The sequence below is a fragment of the Marmota flaviventris genome, chromosome 6 (assembly GCF_047511675.1).
Source record: "Marmota flaviventris isolate mMarFla1 chromosome 6, mMarFla1.hap1, whole genome shotgun sequence".
Lineage (NCBI taxonomy): Eukaryota > Metazoa > Chordata > Mammalia > Rodentia > Sciuridae > Marmota > Marmota flaviventris.
The window spans coordinates 145,390,141-145,406,455 of record NC_092503.1 but is presented as its reverse complement, the minus strand read 5'-3'; the positions used below and the strand labels follow the sequence as shown (position 1 = coordinate 145,406,455).

The following is a 16,315-nucleotide window of genomic DNA, read 5'->3' as shown; positions in this document are numbered from 1 at the left end:
TGACTAACTTTAAATAGTAAAACGAAGTTTGCTGTTGGTTAGTTTCATTTTCATTTCCCCTATCAAAACAAGTAGATCTGGGGACACTGATATCAGGGGGCATCTTAAGTAAATAGAGCCCACTTTCCTGAGGTCCAAGCCATTGGACTTTACTCATTTGGGGATTGGTCAAGATCTGCCAAGAATATTGCCCACGATGGGCCAGATCTTCAAATTGTTCTCCAAGTTCCCTCTGATCAGCCTGGGAAGGTTTTTCTGTCAAAAATGTTCCACCCTCAAGTCTTAAAAGTCAACTTGTGTAGATGATTCCTTTGGGAACCTTCTTAACGTTGGATTTTTTTTACCCCGTGGTCTGATCTCATTAAGATTGACTCTTCATAAAAACAATGACCTGGGCATGGAGGGACCTGGGCAGGACAGGTGAGCTTGTCCACAGCACCACTCAAACACCTCAGCTGGCTGGGCCCGGATCTCTAGACACATAGACATGGGGCTTTAGGTTGAGTGAAAGTGGTTGTTTAGGAAACAGATCCAGGAGTGGGGAACTGGGATGAGGATGGTGAAGAAAGAGAAGATGCCCTAGCAAACGTCAGTGCATAGAAGATGACTTGGAGCCAATCCCGTGGGGGAGCGTGGAGTCCATGTAGGTTACACTTCAGGGTCGTCCTGGTGAGTAAGACAGGAGCTGCAGGATTAGACCTCCAAGCCTGTTAGGCTCCCGGGCAGCCTCAGTTCCTTGGCACACCTATTGTCTGAGCATGTCAGCCAAGTGGGCTCATCTTGCCAAGGACCACACGCCAACAAGATACAGAGCTCCTCTTCATGGTGGGCAGCAGTGGTTGATACACAGGCAAGGCCAGTGCAAAAAGAAATGTGGGTGTCATTTTTTTTATTATTTTTCAAAAAAGCAGGTAAAACGTGCCATAGGAAGTCCTAAAATAAAACCTTCTCTTTTTCTTCCACGGTCTCTTGACTTGTCATATAGTTTTTAAAAATTATTGTTATTTGCTATTTAATGCCATCTAAAGGAAAATTAAAATTTTTAATTATTACTATGCAACTGATCTTGCGTCTCCATATTGTGCAGTGTCAGCTTTAAGTGCAGAGAGTGCTGAACCCACATGCTAAGTGGCCCAAACTACACGATTTGCATATCTCACTCTTACCAGAACAGTGGAAACACTACACAAAACCTAATCCCACTGCTTTTACTTCACTTCCTGACACATGCACATTCTACCAACGTTCCATACCACGGGCTGACTGATGAGCGGGGAGGAATCCAAAGGGAAGGAACCACATTTCCCTGCTGTGTCTTCATTTTTCAGGCCAAAATCATGAGTAAGAAAGAACAAGACAGGGTTCCTTGGTCATTTGTGTTTCTTAGAATTTCACCACCTCCTTTGTGTTTGGGAAGCCTCTTGGGGCCGTGGGCATCCCTTCCCTTCGCCAGCTTACCCAGTCATAGACAAAACACTCTTATTATTTTGGATTCACTTAAATTTCCTTGAACTCCCACGTGTCATGCACATGCCAGAATTCTGTGCTCATGGCGAACCCCCCATGCAAGTGGAGTAGCAGGGATGGATAGACAGTGAAATGGAACGTGTGTGCTCTGTTCTTGCACACGTGCTGTTCGTTCATCGGAATTCACTTACCAAATTCAAGTTCAAACAGAAAACTTATAAGAATTTTAACATGGTGGCAGCAGAGCATTGACCCCCATCCCAGGGCCCTCCTGAGCATGGGATCCTACGTGACTGTATAGGAGACATTCCAAGAAGCTGGCCTTGCACACAGGATGGCAGCAGACATGAAAATCCCGGGGCAGATGGAAGGTGCCAGACATTCACACAGGAGCTTGGGGAGAGCTGAAGTGGAGGGCAACCAGTGAGTTTATTAGCAGAGGTGAAGCCCCCAAAGCACTAGCCCAACTGAGAAAGAGGTGATCAGTAGAGAAACAGGGAGAGTAAAATTGAAAGAAGAAGAACCGGGCAACTGGTTAACCGAGGCTTTAAACTGGAAGTATCAGGAGGAATCCACAAAATGAAGACAAGGATCACAGGAAGGGACACAGGTTGAGTGTCTCTTATGCAAAATACTCAGGACCAAGTGCTTCAGATTTTTAATTTTCAAATTTTGGAAAATTTGCACATAAATGATAACTTGGGGGTGAACCCCAAGTGTAAACTGGAAACTCATTTATGTTTCACTTATGCCCTAGACCCATAGCCTGAAGGTAATTTTTAAGCTTTTAATAATTTTGTGCATGAAGCAGAGATTCAGGGTGTGGAATTTTCCACTTGTGGCATCAAGTTGGCACTGAGAAGATTTCGGATTTTGGATTTTTGGGTTTTTAAATAGGGATTCGCAGCCCACACTAGTAAATAGTTAGCAACAACCAAGAGCCATTTGCATTTGCATTTGGTACCAACACGGAACGCTTGCCCTGCAGCATCCCTCCAAGCTACAAGGTACATTCTTGTGAACCTACGGGGCTCCTGAGAGTGTCAGCCCCATTGGACAGCTCAGCCTCCCTCTCTCCTCTCCTTGCTCTACTCTATTGGCCAAAAGCAAGGCAATTTCTAGGACTGAGGCACCCCCCTCTCTCCCACATGGAGAACTGCACCTTCTCCTTTCCCAGTGCTCTAAGAAAGTTTCTCTCTCTCTCTCTCTCTCTCTCTCTCTCTCTCTCTCTCTCTCTCTCTCTGATTTTTCATTGTGCAAACTGGCAGGAAACTGGCCCCGCTGAATGCAGGCCTGGAAGTGGTGAATGGAGCTCCATCAGCTTGCTAGACCCAGGGCCGTGGTTCGTGGGTCGCTTTGCAATGCAGCAGGCGCTGTCCCTAGATGGGTGCTTTGTCCCCTGGAAGCTTCCTTCTATGACCTCCAGCTAAGCCTTCCATGTCAGCTTAGAGCAAGCTACCTCCTCCTGGGCACTGTCGACACTTGGGGCCAGATGATTCTCTGTTGTAACAGGCTGTCCTAGGTCCTGTAGGGTGTTTTGTAATCTCTGGCCCCTGCCCACTAAAGGCCAGTAGCAACCCCTTCAGCCCACTGTGTGGCCATCCAGTGTCTCCAGACATTGCCCGGGGGGACATAGTCACCCTCGGTGACAACCAAGGACAAGGACATGTGTCCCCACTAAGGAATATGTCTGGGATCCCACTTTTGCATTGTGATCTTAGATTGATTTGTTATTTACATTTTATATTAGCCAGTGTCTGCTTTCCTGAAAATGCCTCTTTATAGCCTGGTCTTCCTCAGAGTCCTGCACCCCCAGTTCCTACACATGTTGTTAGTAAGTCCTTGGTGGACAGTAGAGTCACTTGGTGGTAATTCTCTGGCTGCCCAAAGAGAATTATGTCAACCTTTGTAATTACTTCAAAATATATGCATCTTGAGGCCTACAAATATTTTTGTAAGTACACCACCTCTTTCTAACTCCCTAGGGTACCGTGTACGGATATTTAGTAAGAGTTCAGTGTTTGCCACTGTGTTGTATGTCTGTCTTGTCTGATTAAATCCTCAAAAAGAAAAAAAAATAACTCCTATAAAATAGCTATCCATTTTTACAGATGGGAAAATGAGACTGAACATTAATAAGGATCTTGCCCAAGACCACCCAGGTGGAAACGGTTTTCTGGCTGCTAATCTAAGGCCCCTTCACTTCAACTTGAAATTAGTGTGTGTAGGAACGGACCTGGAGTGTTTGTGCATAATGCAGGTTCCCAGGCTGCAGTCTAGAGGTGAGGCAAGCAGCCCCCAAGCAAAAGGGGTTTCAAATAAGCACATTCAGTGATTCTGATTCTGGTGGCCTGTGGTTGTCACTGGGAACACCCTGGGCTCCCACCTGCCGTATTATGCTGTGTTCCCTGATGAGCTGTTGCAAAAAGAGAAGAGTTGAGGGGCAGAGGGTTGGGAGGTGGAAGGCACTCTGGGTATGGAATTAAGAGAAATTGATGCCCTCCTTCCTTCCTAGTCCTAGCAGCCTCAGCTATGTGTCTTACGGTGACAATATGGTGTCCAAAACCCCACTCCTAGTGAGATGCACCTTGATCTTGACTGCACAGAAGCAGGAGAATTTGGAAAGTTGGCAGATTCCCCCAGCTCAGGTCTCAGGTGCCAAGAACCAGGCCACCGCCAAACTGCCTGAGAATACTCACTAAGCACTTTATCAGCTTAGCTCAGTTATACGGCAAGTAGCCTTGGGACAGCGCATTTGTTTGTCCACAGATACTTTCAAAAATCCTTGTCCTTCCTAGAGAATTTTTTCTGGAATCTTGTCTCCTCTGGTTAAGTTTTTAAAAATGTTGAAATCGAATACCTGGTCACCTTAGCTTTAAAACGGAATGACAAATCAAGGGGTATAAGATGCCCTGTTTAGATGTGCTTTCCACTGAAAAACATTCGCAGGGTGTGATGATGATGTTTGGAGGACTCAGTTCCCACTAGAATTCAGCCAACAATCCAGAGACCGTCCCGAGGGTCGGATCTAGTTGAAGGGAAGAGAATGGCTGAGCCGGGTTCGAGTTTCAGACTGGAGTTTCTCCCAGCTCCCTGGAAAGATGTAAAAGAAAAGATGCAGAGAAACCCAAAGCACTGCCCGTTGTGTCTGCTACCTGTTAGCAAGCCATTGTGGGTCTGCCCTACAAACCTCGCTGGCCCTGGCACTTGTGACCAGGTTTCTGTAATGTAACACACCCAGGTTTTCACCAGCACCGTCTACAGGGAATTCAGGGCCTCTGACTCATGATTTCATCTCTCCCCTCTGCTCAAACCATTGCTGCTCATGGCTCTGTCTTTTATTTAGGGAGCCGCAGCTTCAGGAAAGAGCCAACTCCTGTGGCCCAGATTCTAGCACAGCTGTTGTCCTTAATTGTTCTTCCATGATATCATCTCTTCCAGAAAGTCGGATCCCTTCCATGCCTGGGTCTCCAACCTGACCATTCAGATGAAAGGGAGGCTGTTGCCTCACTCAGAGCTGGAAACTGGGAGGATGTTCAGAGAGGACCGTGCCACCATCTATGGCACCTGAACATCTTCTCCGTCCCTGGGAGGTGGGGTGCTGGCAACCATGTTCTCTGTCATTATGCCACTGGTTGTTGGGAGTGTGGTTATCCCAGAGGCAGCTGCACACTGTAGACTCCATGTAACCCGAGGGCACCCTTCTAAGATGTCATAAAGGGAAATCCTGAGCAATATCATGCAGATGATTTGGGTCTTAGATTGATGTAGGGCAGATATAGGGCTGACTTATCTCTGGAGTCAGGATCACTCTCTTTCTCTGACCAAGGTCATGGCCATCACCTATACAGGCCACTTTATAACCAGAGAATGGTGTCTACGGTAGGGGGATGTTCCATCAGATCCCTCTCTCCCACTGAAGACGCTGCCACAATGGTACACTCTCCATTGTCCCAGCTCCACCCTCACGGCCTGCCTCATATCTTGACACCTGGAAGGGGAAGTCTTGGGCCACATTCTGGTTAGCAGAAGGAGAGTTCTTGACTCGACACACTTTCATTCTCTATTTTTTAAGTCTGGAGAATGGGAAGACTAGGCAAGGAAATATGGTAGAGCGGCAGAAATCCATATTCTGTGTCAGAAACAGAGTCAAACAAATCACCTACTCATAGAGAAGGGGACACTCATGGTTTCCCTCTGGGATTTGAGCAGCAGCCTAGGACTGGGTGGTGTCCATTTGTTAGGACCAGATTCAGTAGATAAATTGCCATTGATTGTTGTGCTTGGAACTGGCTTTGGAGGATAGTGTGCTTGTTAGTGGTGATTTCGTTGGAATGAAGGAAACAAATGGGTCTTCACACTGGTGACATAAACCTTGGAGACAGACCTCCCACTCTAGCAGGTCAGTCCCTGGGGCCAGAGTTGAGAGAGAGAGAGAGAGAATATATAATATATATAAATACACATATAATATATATATATATCTCCTCATTTTTATTAGTGTGTTATAGCAGTACCTAATGCTGGGATCTGTTATTACGCATTCACGCGTGCACACAGTATGACATTATAATATGGCTAGTGTCCCTCCCTAGCACTTGGCCCTCCCCTTCCTCTATGAACTCCCTTTGATTTTCACGAGATCTCTGCTTCCCCTTGTTTTCCTTTTTCCTCTCTAGCTTCTCTCTGTACAAGAAAAAATATACAACTGTTGACCTTGAGTTTGACTTATTTCGCTTAACATAATGGTCCCTAGCTCCATCCATTTTCCTACAAAGGACATTTCATTTTTTCCTTATGGCTGAATAAAACTACACTGTGAATATATAACACATGTTCTTTAACCGTTCATCCACTGACAGACACGTAGTCTGGTTCCATAGCTTGGCTATTGTGAATTGTGCTGTAATAAACATGGGTATCCACGTATCATTAGAGTATGCTGACTTTAATTCTTCAGGACAAATACTGAGGAGTAGTATAGCTGGGTCGTATGGTGGTTCCATGCCTTGCCTTCTGTTTTCTGGGCAAGGGGGCGTCTGGAAAGGGCAGTAGTGGGCCAGTGTTGACCCAACATTTTCTTCTAGGAGTTGCATAGTTTCTGATCTAATTTCTAGATTTTTGATCCATTTTGAGTTGACTTTTGTGCAGGGTCTGAGATAGGGTCTACTTTCATTCTTGTGCATATGGATACCCAGTTTTCCCAGCACCATTTGTTATAAAGGCTGTCTTTTCTCCAATGTGTGTTTTTGGCATCTTTGTCAAGGATCAGGTGACTGTATCTGTGTGGGTTTGTCTCTGTCTTCTGTTCCATTGGTCTGTGTGTCTGTTTTATGCAGTACCATGCCGTTTTTATCACTCTAGCTCTGTAGTATGATTGGAAGTCAGGTATTGTGATGCCTCCAGTGTTGCTTTGTTTGGTTTGGTTTTGGTTTTGGCTTAATATTGCTAATGGCTATTCTAGGTCTTGTATTCTTCCAGATGAATTTCAGGGCTGTTTTAGTCAGCTTTTTCGCTGCTGTGACTAAAAGACCCAACCAGGACAATTGTAAAGGAGGAAAAGTTTATTTAGGTGCTCACAGTTTCAGAGGTTTCAGTCCATTAGACAGCAGGCTTCATTCCGTGAAGTGAGAAGGAACATCATGATAGAAGATTGTAGTGGAGAGAGGTGGCTCATGTGATGACCAAGAAGCAGAGAGAGGCCCGGTATAGTGGCGCACACCTTCAATCCCAGCAGCTTGGGAGGCTGAGACAATAGGATCATGAGTTCAAAGCCAGCCTCAGCAAAAGCGAGATGCTAAGCAACTCAGTGAAACCCTGTGTCTAAATAAAATACCAAATAGGGCTGGGAATGGGGTTCAGTGGTTGAGTGCCCCTGAGCAAAATCCTCAATACCTCCCCCCAAAAAAAGAAGCAGAGAGAGATTCCACTCACCAAATACCAAATATATGCCCCAAAGGCTCACCCTCAATGCCCACCTCCATACCCTGCCCATCTCCAATTACCATTCAGCTAATCCCATCAGGGGGACTAGTTCACTGATTGGGTTAAGGCTCTCATAACCCAATCATTTCTCCTCTAACCCTTCTTGTATTCACACATGACCTTTGGGGGATATCTCACATCCAAACCATAACAAGGACTATTTTTTAAAATTAGTTCTATGAAGAATGTCATTGGTATTTTGGTAGGGATAGCGTTACGTCTGTATATTATTTTGGTAGTATGGGCATTTTAACAATTTAATATACATGTTAATATACAGATTACTTGTTTATCTGAAATTCAAATTTGACTGGGTGCTGTGTGTTTTATCTGTCAACACTACCTGGGGCAAGTAACTTGTAAATTGTCCTCTTCAGGATCCGTCTTGAGAGGGAGGAATCAATTTCCTGTGAAAGTCCATTTCAAGGAAAATAGCAATCGAAGTTTTTATACCTTAGTGTGAGTTTCAAGGCCCTGTTTTCTCTGCTAGACAGGGTGATATTGTTCTCTTTTGCAGAATATGAGGAATAACAGGCCTTATCCCCCGGGGGAGGAATGTCCAGTCTCCAGTCTGTAACGCTCCATGGAGGCTCCGGTTCTCCTCCTCCCTCAAGGGGGAGGTCACTGCTGGCCAAAGGGAATGCAGCTGCAGATAGCCGAGCTCCTAGCTCTGCCTGATTGCTGCTCTCATGGGGAGTGGGGGAAGGAGTAGTGGACCGCATGCCATGGCCACAGCTATGCCTGCTTGCCCGTGTTTCCTGACCCACCAATGGCTGCAGAGAAAGCAGTTTCAAATAGTTTCTTTACTAATAACCAACTAAGATTCTGGTACAACATAGGTTTCATCTTTGGTGACAGCCACGGATTCGCTGCCTCCATTCTTTCTTCTCCTCCTTCTCCTTCCTCTTCTTCTTCCTCCTTCTACCCCTCCTCTTCTTCTCCTCCTTCCCTTCCTCCTCCTCCTCCTCCTCCTCCTCCTCCTCCTCCTCCTTCTTCTTCTCTCTCTCTCTCTCTCTCTCTCTCTCTCTCTCTCTCCAATGCATACTCTGACATTTTCTTAAGCCTCTGAAGAGGTTGCTGTAGTTTGGATCTCTACTGTCTCCCAAATGCCCATGTGAATCTTGACTTGGTCCCCAGTGTGGTGCTATTTGGAGTTGGTCCACCCTTTCAAAGGTGGTTCTTGTACAAGAACACATCCCGTGGTGCCAGAGCAGGCGTGTGACCTTGCTTCTAGAAGGGACAGCATCAGGGAGCCCAGCCAGAAAGTTCCCAGCAAGCCATGGAAGGCTCTTCCCTGTCACCCAGCATGGCTTCCTTTCTGAAGGTCTTTCTGTCTCTCTTCTGCTCCGCCTTCACACTAGTAAGAGACATCCCCTTACTACACCAAGCTCACTCTTGGAGAGGGACTGAAGAGACACTCCACACCTTTCTGCCTTAGTTTTCCATTCCTAGAGAAAAGCTTTAGCCCTGAATTTGGGGTCAGGCATCCACCCCTGGCCCAGGGAGCCTTGAACAATAGAGTTTGTCCAAACTGAAACGCGGGCTCTGCTGCTCTTAGTGAGGAGAAGCACATGGGAATGTCTTTGAGCTGAGTAGATATTCCACATGGTGCCTGCACAGCCACAAATAAGAGGGTTTATCTTTGTCATTTTAATATGATAACAAAAAGGATTATAAAAACAGAAGCTAAAACGAAGTCTCAGTGCCCAAGAAATCTCTCCTTTAAATAACCCTAGTGATTCTTGAAGTTGTCATTTTACCGCAGCAGAGATAAATCAGGTGTGAACTGGATGAATTCTCACCTCTGCCGTTGTTTCCTTTCAGCAGGTACTTTTCTAAAAACTGGGTTATCAGAGAAGCTTTTGAGGGGAAATCCATCATTTTCTTTTTGATTTTTTTAAATACAAAAGCTCTTCTTTCATGAGCATCCAGAAAGACTGTAGATTTCAGGGCTGACCTACAGGACATATTTCAAAGTGATGTGTAATGTCATTTTTAGAAGAGTGAGCTGTTTCTTTTTTCAACTTAAAGACAAAACGGCCAGGGGGAGGAAGCAGCCAAATCTCTGAGTAATCTTATTGAGGGTTCGGCTTTATAAGTATGACCTTATGTAGCAACAGCTCCCGAGTTACCAGCAAACCAGCCCAGCTAGGAAACCCCACTTCTACGGGCCAGCAAAGTCTGTAGGCTAATTCTAATTACATAACCCGTGTGAATCATCGCTGTCCTCAGAGATTACAGACAGCGACCCGCCTGCTCTTGTGTTGTCAAAGCACATGGGCTTCAGGTCACCTCTCCCACACCCTCCTTTTACTCTTCCTTCCTTCTTTGCTTTTATTTTTTCTTCTTCTTTTCTTTCCCGAGCCGGGCTAGTCAGAGGAGCCTACAATTTCTTTTCTCTCATTCGCTATCCAACCAAATGGCCTCTGGCATCTGGCCCCAACATTCCATTGAAGCTGATCTGCTTAGGAACATCCATAATCTAATTGTGAGTTCTCTCCTCTCTTGCTTTCTGTAACACCACACCATCCTGAATTTCCTCCTACTCCTCTGGCTCTTTCTCCTTGGATACCCTCCGAGGTGTGATTGTCCCCGGGGTCCCACCATCTCCCTTTCTTATTTTATGAGCTCTGTTCAGCTGACATCAAAAGCACTCTTGCTTCGGCATCAGGATCTCTAACCTCGTGATTTCACAATCGGTATCCACAATGCTCACCTGTACTTAGAATTAGCCTTCAGACTTGCAGTCCTGTAGAAGTGGGCTGCCCTGGCTTGGCTTGTTTGCTGGTTACTACGGAGCTATCTGTGAATCTCTCACCATGTGGCATTCCCCACATGAACCTAGACCTTAATATGTCCCATTCAAGCCATCATTCCCCCAGATTTATTTCTTAATTTTCTCTTTCTCTGAATGGTATTAGCCTCCCACCCAGGCTCCTGAGATTCTAGCTGGAAGACATTTATTACAAATGGTTCCCTCTCCCTCACCTTCCGGTTCTCATCAGTGACTATACTTCTTCTGTCTAACTTGCTAAATACCCATCTCCTCTTCCTTTCATTGTCTCTGTCACCAGCTTAATCCACACCCTTCTTGTTTCTCATCTGGATTACAGCAGTCCCCTCTTATCCATGGGGGATATATTCCAAGACCCCCAGTGGACTCCTGAAACCATGGATAATACTAAATCCTATACATACTATGCTTTTCCTAAACACACAATACCTAAGTTAAAGTCCAGTTTATAAAATAGATATAGCAAATTTGATGATAACTAATAATAAAATTTTACTGTTATAAAGTTATTTAAAATTCATGAACTGTTTATTTCTGGATTTTTCCATTTTGCATTTTACCTAGAGCCACAGATAAGGGAGAACTGTACTAAGACAGCTTAGTAATGGGCTTCTCTCCACCACCACACCCGCCATCTTTGGACTTCTCTGCTGTGTTGGGTGTTATTTTTCTAGCAAGAGAATACAATTGAGTCCCCTTCCAGTGAAAATTCTTCCGAATCTTCCCCTATTGCCTTCAGGAGACGCTGGGAAGCTGGTTGCAATAGTCCGGGAGAGAGAATGAGCTCAGACAGTGGTAACAGTGAGGGAGAGATGCAGGAGGAAGGAAGGCCCCTGAGAGATCCTCGTGTGTGTGTGGGGGGGGGGGGGGGGGCGGGGCTTGGAATGGCAAAACCTCAGGACTGATGGATATGGAGCTCGAGTCAAAGGGGAATGGTCCTGTGAATGGCTTGGATGGTCGTGTGAACCGTGGTCCCATTCCCTCTGCCCTTCCTGGTCGGGGACAGCAGCAAGTTGAGATACCTGGGTGGGGCACAAGTCTGGAGAAGCAAGGCCTTCAGGAAACCGAAAGGTCTGGGCAGAGATGAGTCAGAGACCTCATAAAGAAGAAATAAAAATGAGAACCAGATGGGTGAAGGAGGCAGTCGCAAGTCACCATCCAAGAACCCCACGGCAGTGGAAGGTGCCATGAGCGATTCCTCTCTTCTGCCAGGAAGATTCCTGGAAAGCCAGGGGAAGAGTCAGAGCCATGCACCCACCACGGAACCTAAGTGCAGAACGGCTTAGAGGACATCACATTGTGACTTTCACTTACCTCGTGATCAGGTGCTTTTTCCTGGGTCCTCATTTGGAGTATTTCGCTGTTTGTAGAAAACATTAAAACATGAGTTATTTTGTAGCTATGCCTCCAGGGCACATGTTCAGTGCCCAAATAGATGAACTAATAGCGCTTTTCATCTCTCTCCTTGAGTCTTACCCATTTAAAACAAAGGAAAGCCTTATTTTGTAGATCTTTAAAACACACCTGAGTATTTCCAATCCACTTAGAAAAGGCCAGTCCTCTCCAAGAATCATTCTATAAGAGCTTTATACCACATTTTAACTGGTTAAGTTGAGCCAAATCATCCAATTTGACCGTTCAGCCAAATTCATGTGTGTCCGATGCAATCAGGGTCTTAAAGCCTCAACAAATTCTTCTTTGGCGTGGCCTGACAAGACCACTCGTACTTAGTTATTGTTTTTATACAAATGGAAAAAATTATACTACAACCAAGAAGTTTTCACAGGTAATTTGGCTGGAAGCCTGCAAGGGACCCAAGGGAGAGCTGAAGAACTCCATCTTTCTTGCCAAAGAGCAGCCAAACTCCGACTCTGCTCTGCAGGCAGGTGGCTGATGGACTGTTTCATGAAGGCTTTAATCACTGCTTTCTGTCTTAGTCACCCACCAAAATAAACTATGCAAATCCCAACACAGTAGAAGGACTCCATCATCAACGGGCAAGCATGTCCTTCGTTGGGTTCTGCAGCTGGGGAAATGAAATTGCTAAGGAAAAAAAGGTAACAACTCTGTAGCTCAAGGGACATCTACTTCAGGCATGCAAGTGACTCGAGAAGTGGGTTCAGCTCTGTTCCTAGGCCCAGAACTGCCCTCAGAACCATAAGTGGGACCAAGTTAGTTTCAGCCCTGTGTTCTGCTTCTTCTGTCCAAAGAGAGTATCATCAGCACCCATCGGGGTCTTTCTGACACCTTTCTCCATAAATCTGACACGGGTCATACTCCATTTCCTTAGGATGACAGTCTAGCCAGAGGGCTGCACTATATTGGTGACATTTGTTATGGTTTAGATACGAGGTGTTGCTCATGTGTGAGGCAATGCAGGGTTTAGAGGTGAATTGATTAGGGTTATGAGAGCCTTAACCCAATTGGTGGATGAATCCCCTGATAGGGATTAACTGAATGGTAACTGTAGGCAGGTAGGGTGTGGCTGCAGGAGGTGGCCCATTGAGGGTGTGCCTTTTAGGGCGTATATTTTGTCACAGTGAGGAGAGCTCTCTCTGCTTCCTGGGCCAGGTTCCCAGCTGCTTTCACCAATTCTACTCCAACGGAATAACCTAAATAAGAAACAGAATTGAGGATGTATTTTTTTTCTGTTTCCTTCTTTTAACATGTGAGGAAACTGAGGCCCAGAAATGCCCGAGTTGCCCAAGGTCACACCCTGGGCCTGGGGCGTGGGTCTCCTGAGTGTCAAGTCACTCCTGCTGTGAATATCCTCACAGTTACCAGTTGCACGTGTCTAGAAGGGAATTCTAGAAGGCTGGAGAACGTGGCTCATCTCAGTGGATATCTATGTTCCTTCCCATCAAAGACCTTAAATATAAGGATCAGAAACCAGACTAGGGAAGCTTCCAAGGAGAGATGGAGAAAAAGTCGACTTGATGGTCCACCTGCTTCAGTGAGGGAATGAAGTGGCTGGCCAAGTGGCCTAGAATCCAGACAGGCTGTCCCAGGAGGGCCATAAAAAGTGCCTTCCACTATCCTGCTCATTCCAACCCACAGAGAACCATCCTACAAACAAGCCCTGCCATTTTTACCCACCCCTAAGCCAAAAGTACTCTCAGCTCTTAATCTGTATTTCTGGATTCTTCTCTACTTACCCTTTCTTTAAAAGGAATTTTTTTTTTTCTGGTCACCAAGTATTCTGACACAGCCCCAGTGAGAGTCTGCTTCACCTTAGGTGTTCTTTTAGTAAACACTTACTGAGCACCTACTTCATCCCAGATGCCAAGCTATTCCTGGGGAAAATAAAGAGGGGACAGCCACAGCTATTAGCCCAGTGGTCTCTCAGCCCCACGTAGACAGTGAGCATACTTCAAAACCCCAAATCTCAACATGTGGTCCAACAGAAGACTGCTTTTCTAATTTGTGAATGTTCTATATATAAGTCTTTAAAGGCTTACAAATTAAATTGCATTAGTAAGTCCTATGACAAATTTCCTTTACTGGAAAGAAAGAAATTTTATTAAATCAGGCTTTTTGGAGGGAAGCATGTGCTACATTTTCACCAAACCCATATGTTTTATCTTGTAAAACCTCCTTATAAGTATAGTCTATTGCAGTTGGAAAGGATCTGATCTATCACCTAACCCAGATTTGAATTTTTTCTTTTATTTTTTTAAACAATGAAACATTTTTAAAACAAATATGACTAAGGGTTCCAAAATATAAAACAGCTAAATCTGTGAAGCTGCTCTGGGGAGAGGAGAGGTGGAAAGCTGGGAGACCCTCCTCTCACTCTACCCCCGTCCTTCTGCCTCAGCTCCTCCCAGAACTTGGAACTACTGCCCCCCAAATAATGATGTCTATGCTCCCTGTTGAAGACGAGGAAACTGAGACCCAAAAGAAGAAGTTAAAGGTCATGGGTCTCAGGCAAAGTTACTTACAGAGTGAAAGTAGGAATATAGACTTTCTGAGGCTCTTCCTATTCTCATCCTTCTATCCATCCATCCATCCATCCCTCCATCCATCCATCCACTCATCTATTCAAACATCCATCCGTCCATCATGAAGAGCTGAGCTTAGGAGCACCCTGTACTTAGAAGAAAGGTCGACAATGATCATGAAGGGTCTTATGATCATTTTAAGAATTCTGAAGACCATCTTAACAAGGATAGCTTTCTCATTCTTTCATATTGCAGTATTTTTGTATTGTTTTGTTTTGTTGTTCTTTCTCTTTGGCTTGAATTTGGAGATTCACTTTTTTAAAAAACATCTTATTATAGAAATTATCAAAAGTGGAGAGGATAGCATCAATCGGCCAACTTCAACAATTATCAGCACATGGAAAGCTTTGTTCACTCTCTCTGGCCCACGGGATTATTCCCTTGCAAATGTTTAGTATGTATGTCCAAAAAGTACTCATGTACGTACATAGATACACATACATATCACACACACAAATATCCATAAAGCCATGACCACATCGAATGCATTTCACAATAGCATTTTGCAATCATTTCTTAACAATATTCTGTCAGTCGATTATATTCCTTTAGGTAGGGAACTCGAGTGATCAAGTTTATATTTCAGAGACTTTACTTCTCTCTATGGCACCGAGGGGATTACAGAGAGTCAAGGTGAGACCCAAGGGTCAAGGGCCAATTCAGCCATCCAGACGAGAAGGAAGGTGGCCTGGACTAAGATGACAGCAGCAAGGACAGAGAGGAACAGAGCAGTGCAGGAGCCCCGTAGCATCATGGAGAGAACATGGTGAAGACCCCAGAGGAAGATGAGCAGTGGGAAAGCACAGGGTGATGCCCAGCTTGTCACCTGGGCGGTGGGACCACTCACAGAGGCCACTCATACAAAAGCACTCATTTGGCTGAGCAGGGGTGGTGTGTCTTTGGGTCAGGTGGAGGGTAGGACAGAGGGGCTCCTGAGGGTGGCCTCCCAGGGTGGTTGGAGAGAAGGCCAGGGCTGGAAAGGCTGTTAGTGGAAAGGAGGTTGGGGTGGCCGGTGAGGGCCCAGAAAGCCTGGGTGCATTCAAAGCAGAGGAGGCTGAGCCTCGACAGCATGAGGGGAGGCAGAGGCCGGGGAGAAACACCCAGAAGCACGAAGGAAAAAGCAAATTTTGAAAGAGTGAAAGTTTTCAATGGTGGCAAATGTTACACAATGAAAGAAGACTTGGAAGAGATCCATTGGGTTCAGGAGGAAGGATTTAGAAGGAGATGTCAGGGACAGCCACCTTGGTGAGCGGGAGGGTGGACACCAGCCTGTCATAAGAGGGAGAGGAGAACCTGGGGGTGGTGAACTTGAGTGACCTGGCTTTGAAGGACAGGAGAGAGCTAAGGCAAAGCTGAAGGGGAAAGCAGAGTTCTTGGAAGGCCTTTCAAAAAAATGCTGTCGGGCACTTAGTATCTATGCGATGCCAGTGTTGCAGACTGAACATTGGTGTCACCCCAAAAGTCTTGGGTTGAATCCCTATCTTCCAGGGTAGCTGTGTGTGAAGATAAGCCCTCTAAAGAGGTCTTTGTGCTTTAGGGCTGGGGATAGTTGGTAGAGGGCTTGCCTTGCATGCACAAGGCCCTGGGTTCAATTCCCAGCACCGCCAAAAAAAAAAGTTATTATGCTTGAATGGGGTCGTAAGGGTGAGGGTCTGATCTAACAGGATTAGTGTCCTCATCAAAGACACTAGAAATCTCTTCCTCCTTCTCCCCCTGCTCCCACCTGCCAAGAGCATGCGCTAAAGAAGGGCCACGTGGACACAGAAAGGTAATGGCCACCTACAGCCAATGAAACCTACCCTGCTGGCCTCTCGACCCTCAACTTCCAGCTTCCAGAAGTGTGAGAAGTAACCGTGTGTTGTTTAAGCCAGCCGTCTGTTGGGACCTTGTCGTGTGACCCTGGCAAGCTAATGCAGCTAGGCCCTGCGATCAACAGGGTCTCTGCTTCATTTTCTTTGGTCGTCATCAAGATCTCATGAGGCAACTGCTCCCATCTCCCTTTTATAGACCAAGAGATGAAAGCGTGGAGTGTCTATAAACCAACTGGCCCCAGGTGGCAGCCAATAAA

General features: G+C 45.7%; 1 protein-coding gene across 1 annotated transcript in view; it reads left to right on the top strand.

The window, feature by feature from the left end:
* Nedd9 (neural precursor cell expressed, developmentally down-regulated 9) overlaps positions 1–16,315 on the top strand; it is a 174,338-nt gene that overhangs the window by 47,423 nt on the left and 110,600 nt on the right. The gene's annotated exons all lie outside the window — the stretch shown is intronic.